We start from the raw sequence: 8,995 nt of genomic DNA, 5'->3' as shown, positions 1-8,995 counted from the left end.
GAAGGAGGCTGCCCAGCCAGGAGCGGAAGAACGCAGTGCCCCATCTCAAACTCAGAGCAGTACACCCTGGGGTGCGCATAGCCGTTTGCCAGCTCCAGGACTGAAAAACAAGAGAAAATTTGCCCAAGTCTGATTTGTTCTCCCAGACCTCAAAAGAAACTAATCTCCATGGAACCAATATCTCATATATTAATCATTTGGAATTCTACTCCACTCCCCTTCAGATATTTAGTGAATGTCTTATTAGCTAAGATGCTGAAAATAATTTCTAAAATAATCCAATGGAAGTCTAAATTATTGTTTTACATTATTTCTACAAGTGTCGGGGGATACCAGATGGCTTGTAGGAACAACGGATTCTACAACTATTCTTGTAAAAAAAGTGAATTACGAGTATCCATGGATATTCTGGCTCAGAACCTGAAGCTTTCCAATGGCAATTAAAACATGTGACACTGGTAAGGGGGTAGAAAAATCCATGGAACAAAGTCGAGAATCCAGAAACATGTTACCTACTAAGGGTCTGATGAAGAGGCTATTTCAAATCAGTAGGAAAAAGACGGACTAATCAGTATATGGTAGTGTTACAATGGGCTACCCATTTAGACAAAAAATTAAGATTGTGCCCTAACTCTTATCTCCTACATGGATTTTGGGCGCATTAAATATCTAAACATATGTCTTCAAATCTGGAAGGAAATTTAATGACCTTTAAAAAGGAAAAAAAAAGCCAAAGCATCCAGGAAGGGTTCACTATGAGGTCTCTCCGGTTTCAACCCCCCTTCTCCCTGATGCGGGGAAAGAGGTCTTTTCCCAACAGGTCTGCGAGTCATGTCCTTCCGATTCTTGCGCTCATGCCCCTCCTCACCACCACCACCCCCTCTAAGCCAAATGCCAATATGGAAGAGAGGACATAGAAATTACTAAGACCTTTGGCAAGAAAGCAACCTCCAGCCCACCTTCTCCTCTGTAGTCACTTTCAGTTCCTTCCTTGGAACATTTCAATATATTCTGGATGAAAGGAAGTAGGAGGGAGAAAAACATGGTTGTACCCAAATGGGAAAACAACTCAGATGTGCCTGTTTAATGGAGGCTAATGGTAAATGCTAGTTACAGGAAATAATGGAAACCGTGTAAATTACAAAGGCTTCTAGGAGGAGTCACCATGGTTCAGGAAGATGAGTGGGAATTAAGCCAACAACAGGAGGGTGGATGAAAAGGAAATTAACACAGAGACAGAAGGTAGAGGGGTTTCTTTCCATCTGAGAGATAGAGAGAAAACAATCAGCCCCCAAAAACGTTCCCAACAGATAACAAAGACTCAGAATAGAACAAGGAAGATAAGCGGCGGAAGAAAATTCAAAGGAAATCAGTTCGTATGAATGAACCAGCGTTAAATGGGCTTCAGATTTGCTGACGGCGGCTTTGTGCCTCGTCCTGACCCTGCCACGTCATCCCGATGGCTCCAGAGGGAGAGAGCAAGCCTCCGAAAAGTTAGACTTGCCCAAGTTGGCATGGTCAGGGAAGGCTGGAGCGGGGACGCAGACCCAGGCCTTCTGACTTCACATACGGGACCATTTCTATTGCTTCATAGAGGCTTTGTTGAAAATTAAAGGCAGGGGAGAAGTGAAGTCAGGAACCAAAGGGTGGAACCTCACAGGTCCCAGAGGGACTCCAAGAAACTCCGGCTCTCCACCAGAGCACAACCGAAGACTAATTCTGGGAATTTAGTGCTTTGAGGCACGTATTATATATTTGCTGGCACGCTTCCTATTTTTAAGAGCAAAATTTGATGCCCAGAAGACTTGTAATTAAAGCCCACGCAAGCAGTATCCATGACTGCACTCTACCCTGGTCAGGGAGAGCATCCGCCTCCCCAGGCGCGGAGCAGGCAACATCTCCGAGGCACCACGCCCCAAAGCATCGGAGACCGGATTCCAATAAGGGCACTTACAAAGGCAAAGAGCCGCAGCATTTATTTTTAACAGACTTTAAAATGGCATCCTCGCGACCGAATGGTTTTTCTTTGTGACCATGCTGCCCCAATCCACCTTCAGAAGGCAGGCAGGAAGGTCCTGCAGAAATGACTCTCTCAGGGGCGCGGGAGGGACAGGGGTTGTCTGTGTCTGCTCTCAGGATACCCTGCGGTTTCAGACCAAAGAGCAAGGGCTGGAGTTGAGAGCAATTTCCAAAAGCAGGGAAAAGCTGTCGGAGGACTGCATTTTAGCTGAGCCCAAAGGTCAAAGAAATCATGGTCTGTCGGGATTCGATCAGACTTCCAAGCTGGGGCCCTAAGGACTCTTGGCGGGACTCTGGATGGAGCGGCCGGGGAGCCTGGGCAGAAAACTGGCTTTGTTGTTCGACTAACTCCAGGCTCAAAATTGCCAGCGCCCGGGGCGGGGGCTTGAGGGGATTGCCTACCTGTCTGAGACTTGGTCAGAGCAGGGTGGGGGTCGGGGCCCCTACGTTCCGATGAGCCGCATCCCCAGAAAGGAATCGACATGGCATGGTTTTGCTACATTTCATGATTTCCCACAAACTGCGTAGGGTCGCATCCTCCCTTTTGTTCTCTGGTCTGCCCCTCCCCCATCCCGCTGTGACCCTAGGGTCTCTGGCAGAGAGAGCAGGGGTGGGGGCAGGTCCCACAGGCTTCCTCCGCCGCTGACCCGCAGCGGGGAGAGATGGATTTCCTTGGGTGAGGGCTGCGGCTTCCTCGGGTTTCTCTGGCCCACCCCAAACCATCCTCTGTCCCCCTGGAGTCCAAATGGAAGCGACACTAGTTAAAAGACTGTTCAACAGGCTGGATGAAAGGCGATAAAGCGTGGGATTCTTCCAAAGGAACCAAAGAGACAAGTTGGGAACGGGGCAAATGCAGGAGTAGCCGGTTTGTCCCCCAAGCCTCCAAAATCCTCGGGGGTGACGAACCGGCAGTAAACCAAGGACCGCTTAGTGAGGACGCGGGGAGCTTTGCCAACCGGTATTTGGTTCAGTGCTCAGGGTGACGTGGTCAGGTGGATAAGCAGGTGTGAATGTCCCCCACGTGGACAGCGGATGGGACAGGAGGCGGCAGCAGCACTGGGGCTGGAGCCTCTGCTTCCTGACTCCCTGTCCGGTGCTCTTATCATGGCCCCTCCTCCCCCCCACCGCCGCCGTCCTGGGTTGTTCTCTGCTAGACGGTGCTAGAAGGTGGGTGTGATATACAGCCCCCTAGGGGACATGAGGTCTCAGAGAACCAATGAAGACATCTCTTCCCTCGCGGAAATGGTATCCATACATTTAAATTGGTATCTTTATAATCAGCTTAAGGGCTTCTTATTTTAATATAGCAGCTGAGAGGCAAAATCAGGTCCTACTTCAAGCGCTACCAAAATCTGCTGTGTGGGTAGCTTCTCCGATGTGGAAATGAGGCACCCTTAACAGCCACCCACACAACAGCCTAATTTTCACTCAAGAGTCGCTATTGAAAAAAAAAAAGAAGAAGAAGAAGAAAAGGTGACTCAAAACCACCAGCAACTTTGAATTTAACTTCGGAAAATCTCTAGTTGATGGAGCTGGGGACTCGTCCAAGCAGAGTGAAGACCCCAGCGGGGGCGGGGCTGGACTCCAGCTTTAGGCCCCGGTCAAGGTCTCGGACCCGGCCTGTCCTTCAGGCACGCTGCAGCTGGGTCACCGTTCTCGGGGACGAGGGGTGTGCATGCCCAGACTCAGACCCACGTTTACACCTGACCCCAGAACCACAGTTGTGAAGGCGTCGTTCACGAGGCAGTCGAGGGAGAGTCCGGGAGGAGGACAGGTCAGCTCTCCCGGATCGCAGGAAACACTGATTCCTTCCGGGCCCCCCAAAGCTGTCGCTCAGCCGGCCTCATCACCTTCCGAGTGACATGGGGACGGCCGGCAAGCTGGTCCTCCCGCCTCGACTAGGCCCTGCCAGTCTCTACTCCTCTGTCAGGCTGTGGTCTCCCTCAAATCCCTGCGAGGGCATCCCGGGCTCCCTGGAGCTGACCCTTCCCTCCCCCAGCATCCCCCAGCCCCTTTGGCCTCACATGCACCCTCCGAGGGACCCACATGGCGGAAAGCAGGAAACACACTTTGTAAATACGACGGGCTGGTCAAATGGGATCTGCTACAGCAAGGAACAAAGTAAACAACCAGGAGGGACCAGAGGGAGCCTCTCCCCAAAGTCCTGCTAACAGGCAACCGATGATTCTGTACCAACCCTGACCGAGGAGCCGGCCTCAGAGAAGAAGGTTCTGGAACAGACTGTAAGGGGCGGGAGAAGCCTGGTCACACTCGGAAGAGGCCCTCAGACGGGGTGAGATGTGCACACAGCACAACAGGAGTGCTCCCGGCCCAGGCTGTCTAACGCGGTTGTCAGTAGGAACCCTCCTGGGGACCACACGCCCCCGGCAAAGGGTCTTCTGCTTTGTCTTGTCGCCCGGTGAGTTCCTGTGCTCTCCCTCTGCGGCCCCTTCACACACCCTCACATAGAGAGAGGCCGAGCTTTGAAAGACAACAGCTGCTTCTTGTTTTTGTTAAAATATCCCCAGTGTTTGGATATGAGAGAAGGAGAGAGGAAGAGAGAGGCAGGGGACGGCGGGGGGGGGGGGGGGGTGAAATACGCATTCACACATAGTTAAAAAAATTAATCAAGAGTGGTAACAAAAATGTCATGTTCCCCCTCTCTCCCCATCACCTAGCCTCGGTCCAACCCCAACGACATGCCAGCAATATGTGGATATTTCCACCCCACAGGTGAGGCTCTCGGCTCCCACGGTCTCCCACCCCTCTCCTCTTGCCTTCCGAATTTTCCGATGATGCCGTTTTGAGTCCTTAACCAGCAATAGAAGGAAGTTGTTCCACATCTTGGCTAATAGTTGTATCTTATGAGACTTTAATTTTTCGTCAGTCTCGGGGGGGACGGGATATTAAGTGATATCCTACAATGGTTTGAGTCTACATTCCTTTATTGACTAATACGGTTAAGTTTCTTTTCATTCTTAATTGGCTCTTTGTGTTTCCTCTTCTGGGAAATACTTCCCTCTTCTTTTCTTTTTTCTTTTTTTTTTTGTATTGGATAGTTGTGTCTTATTAGAAATATTTATCGATTCTAGATCTTTCACCAGTTATGTGTTGAAAATACGTTCTGCTAGTTTGTGGCTTATCTTTTTCATGTTTTTATGGCATTTGGAAGGACAATACTCCTTTAATCCCACCAAATGTATCTGTCTTCACCTTTAGGACCTGCTTAAGTGATCCCTCCATGGCCTGAGACTATAAAGATATTTTTCTAGATCTTCTCCAACTTTTGACTTTAACACTTAAATCTGTAATCCACTCGAGAGTGATTTTTTTTTTAATTTTTTTTTTAACGTTTATTTATTTTTGAGACAGAGAGAGACAGAGCATGAACGGGGGAGGGTCAGAGAGAGAGAGGGAGACACAGAATCCGAAACAGGCTCCAGGTTCTGAGCTGTCGGCACAGAGCCCGACGCGGGGCTTGAACTCACGAACCGCGAGATCATGACCTGAGCCGAAGTCGGACGCTTAACCGACTGAGCCACCCAGGCGCCCCAAGAGTGATTTTTGTATAAGGGTTGAAGTCAGTGTCTGATGACCAGCTACCCCAGCTCCGCTCATCACACAGTCCTTCTTTCCTCCACTGAACTTTAGGACCAGCTCTGCCAACATCATGTGATCTTGGGAGCCCCGCCCCTGGGTCGCCCGTCCTCTGCTTGTCCATCTCTGAGTCGACACAAAACTTCCCCAGTTACCTTTGCTGTGTAACACGCTCGAAACCCCAGAAGGCAAGCTCCCCACCCAGCTCCAGTCTGGTTTTCTTTCAAAGAGTTCTTAACTGTCCTCAGCCTATCATTCTTCCATATAGATTTTAGGATAATCTTGTTGGGTTTAAGGAAAAATCCTACTGGGGTTTTAAAATTAGAATGACATTAAATCTATAGACCAATTTTGGAAGAATTCACATCTTTGTAATATGGAGTCTTTCCATCGATAAATGTAGCTGGATGTTTTCCTTAACGTCGCTCAGTAAATTTTACCATTTTCGCCATAAAACTTGGGCGTATCTTTGTTAGATGTATTTCTAGGTAGCTGGATTTATTTTTGTTTGTTTGTTTTGTTTTTGCAGCAATTGTCAATGGTATTTTATCTTAAATGGCAATTTGTAACTGACGTGTGGTGTATCGAACTACAGTTTTTAATTTAAAAACGAATCTAGTATCTTGTTGAACTCTTATGAATTCTAATTGTCTAATCTCTTGGGTTTTCTACATAATAGTCACATCATCTGCAAAAATATGACAGTTTGGTTTCTTCTTGTTCAATCTTTAAAACTTTTATTTCCTGTTCCTATTGCTCTGGCTGGAACTTCTTGTACCACATAAAATTATATTGTGGGGGTGGGCATCACTAGCTTTCTTTTTCTGGGTTTTACCAGGAATTACTTTAATGCTTCACCATTAAGTAAGATGCTATCTGTAGGTTTTTTGTAGATATCCGTTATTAGGTTAAACATGCTTTCTTCCGAATCTTAGGTGCTCAGATTTCTTTCCTTTTTAAAAAAGTCACACGTGGATGTTAAATTGTATCCAATGCTTTTCATGCGTCTATTGAAGTCACTGTATTCTTTCACCCTGTTAATGTGCTGAATTACATTAACAGCATTTCTTTGGGGGCAGGAGAAATTGAGGTTTAAAAAAATTAAGAAATATCTTGTAATCAAAACCCTTTGTGGGGCGCCTGGGCGGCGCACTTGGTTGGGCATCTGACTTCGGCTCAGGTCATGATCTCGCAGTTCGTGAGTTCCAGCCCCGCGTCGGGCTCTGTGCTGACAGCTCGGAGCCTGGAGCCTGCTTCGGATTCTGTATCTCCCTCTCTCTCTGCCCCAACCCCGCTTGTACTCTGTCTCTCTCTCTCTCTCTCAAAAATAAATAAAAGCATTAAAAAAAATTTAAAAATAAAACAAAAACCTTTGCTTAAACCTCAGCCTTTGTTGGCTGATTGGATTGCCAAGGCTGGAAGACATGTATATCAAAGTACAATAGTCATGTCGTATGGACAAAAACTGTAGGAACCTGAGAGCACCACTTCCCCGATGAAGAAATGAAGGCTGTTGCTCTAAACGTGTGCGTCTGAGAGGGAATTCGGATGCCCCAGTCCCCTGTCAAATGTTGCTTAGAGGAAGATAGCTCAGGCCCTTAAACTGTTTTTGTCAAATTTATTGATTATTGAAATAACAAACATCGACTTCTTTGTTCCCTGGAATCGCTGACGGTGAACACTTCTCCCCCTCGGCAGCCTGGCCCGCCTTGGTCAAGAGCAGGAGATCTCAGATGACTTCAGCTCTGAGGGCGGGAGCAGCTGTGCCCCCTCCTGGGCTCATTCCTCCAACACCCTTCGCTCCGCTCCATCACCAGGGCCATCATGTCTGTTACCAATTTTCTTTTCTTTTTTTTTTTTTTAATTTTTTTTATGTTTATTTATTTTTGACAAAGAGAGAGGGAGACAGAGCGTGAGCAGGCGAGGGGCAGAGAGAGAGGGAGACACAGAATCTGCAACAGGCTCCAGGCTCTGAGCTGTCAGCACAGAGCCCAGACGCGGGGCTCGAACTCAGACCGCGAGAGCATGACCTGGGCCAGAGTCGGACGCTCAACCGACTGAGCCGCCCAGGCGCCCCTGTTACCAAGTTTCTTGATGCCAGGAAGATATCTGGCCTTCGGATAGCCATCCTGCACCCCATTCTCCTTTTTCTGATTAATTTTATACTTCCTTAATATCATTTCAGTGGATGTTTTGGAGACAGGAGAGGTATGCTCGGCTCGCCGTTTTGAACCATAACCCAATCAGCCCTTTAATGCCCAGGAAATCAACCAGGGAGCTCAGAGATAGGATCATGGGTCTCCCTGGCTTCATGCTCCAGCCCCTTTCCTCTGTCCCGAGACCTCGGTTCACATTTGCTCCCTGGGACCATCAGCCTATGAAAGCAGGAACCGGGTTCTTTCTCCAGCCCCAAGCACCCGGGCTTGGCAGACGGCCCCCACGCAACACGCATGCGTGGCTTTCTGAAAATAAATATCTGTTGAATGACTGAACCAACGAATTAATACCAACCGTACAGTCAGATTTTAACAAGGCCTCTGTAAATATATCGGACAAAAGACTTCCTTTTCCTTCTGCACTTGAAAAACCGGGGAGGGAATCTTTTTAATTATGAAAAATTGATTATTTTCTTATCTCCGTTCCACAGTGCAGTCTGCAAGAGCCCCAGCCAACCCTGCTGAGAAATAATTCACAGACCCCTGCGGAAGCTATGCCATAGCCCAAGCATGAACAGGGTCGGGAAGATTTCATCCCTTTATCAATATCGGAAGCTGTTTTTCAGGTCCAGGAAAAGTCCTTCGGGATCAAAGTTCCTGCCCGATTTCTGACAGTAAAGGCGGTGATTCTAGGGAGCTTGGCTATCATGAGAAACTGTAAAAATTGCACTAGAAAATGTCTAGGGCAGAAGCCAACCAAATGTATGCATAATGAACCCTCTAGACGGCTTTCGTTGTTGTGCGGATTGAATATATAGCAAACCAAACTACGCTACCCCAAATCTACCAAGTCCCATACCAGAACCTACGTCCTCTGCCATTGACGTACGTGGGCACCTCTGTACCATCTATCTTGCGATGCCCTGGGGGTAGTGTAGGCCCCGGCTTCTCTCACCAGAGAGGAGGCAGCTCCTCGGAGAGGAAAGCTGCAGGGACCCTAGAGATGTGGAGTCTCAGCTTCCTCAGGGCTCTGCCTGCGGGCTGGGCCCCACCATCTCCCGGCGACACCCGCCTGCCACAGCCCACACCCAGCAGGAAGCAGGGAGGAGAGAGACGGCACGAGGGCTCAGTCCCAGGGACCGTGGAGCCCTGGTTCCTCTCTGGAACTCCGGCCTCCCGGCACCAGCTCTCACACCTCCCCTCCCTGGGCCGACACGCCGGGT

Source organism: Panthera pardus, unplaced genomic scaffold, assembly GCF_024362965.1.
Source record: "Panthera pardus isolate Hobbes unplaced genomic scaffold, ASM2436296v1 HiC_scaffold_26, whole genome shotgun sequence".
NCBI classification, from domain to species: Eukaryota; Metazoa; Chordata; class Mammalia; order Carnivora; family Felidae; genus Panthera; species Panthera pardus.
Note: the sequence above shows the minus strand (reverse complement) of the source record.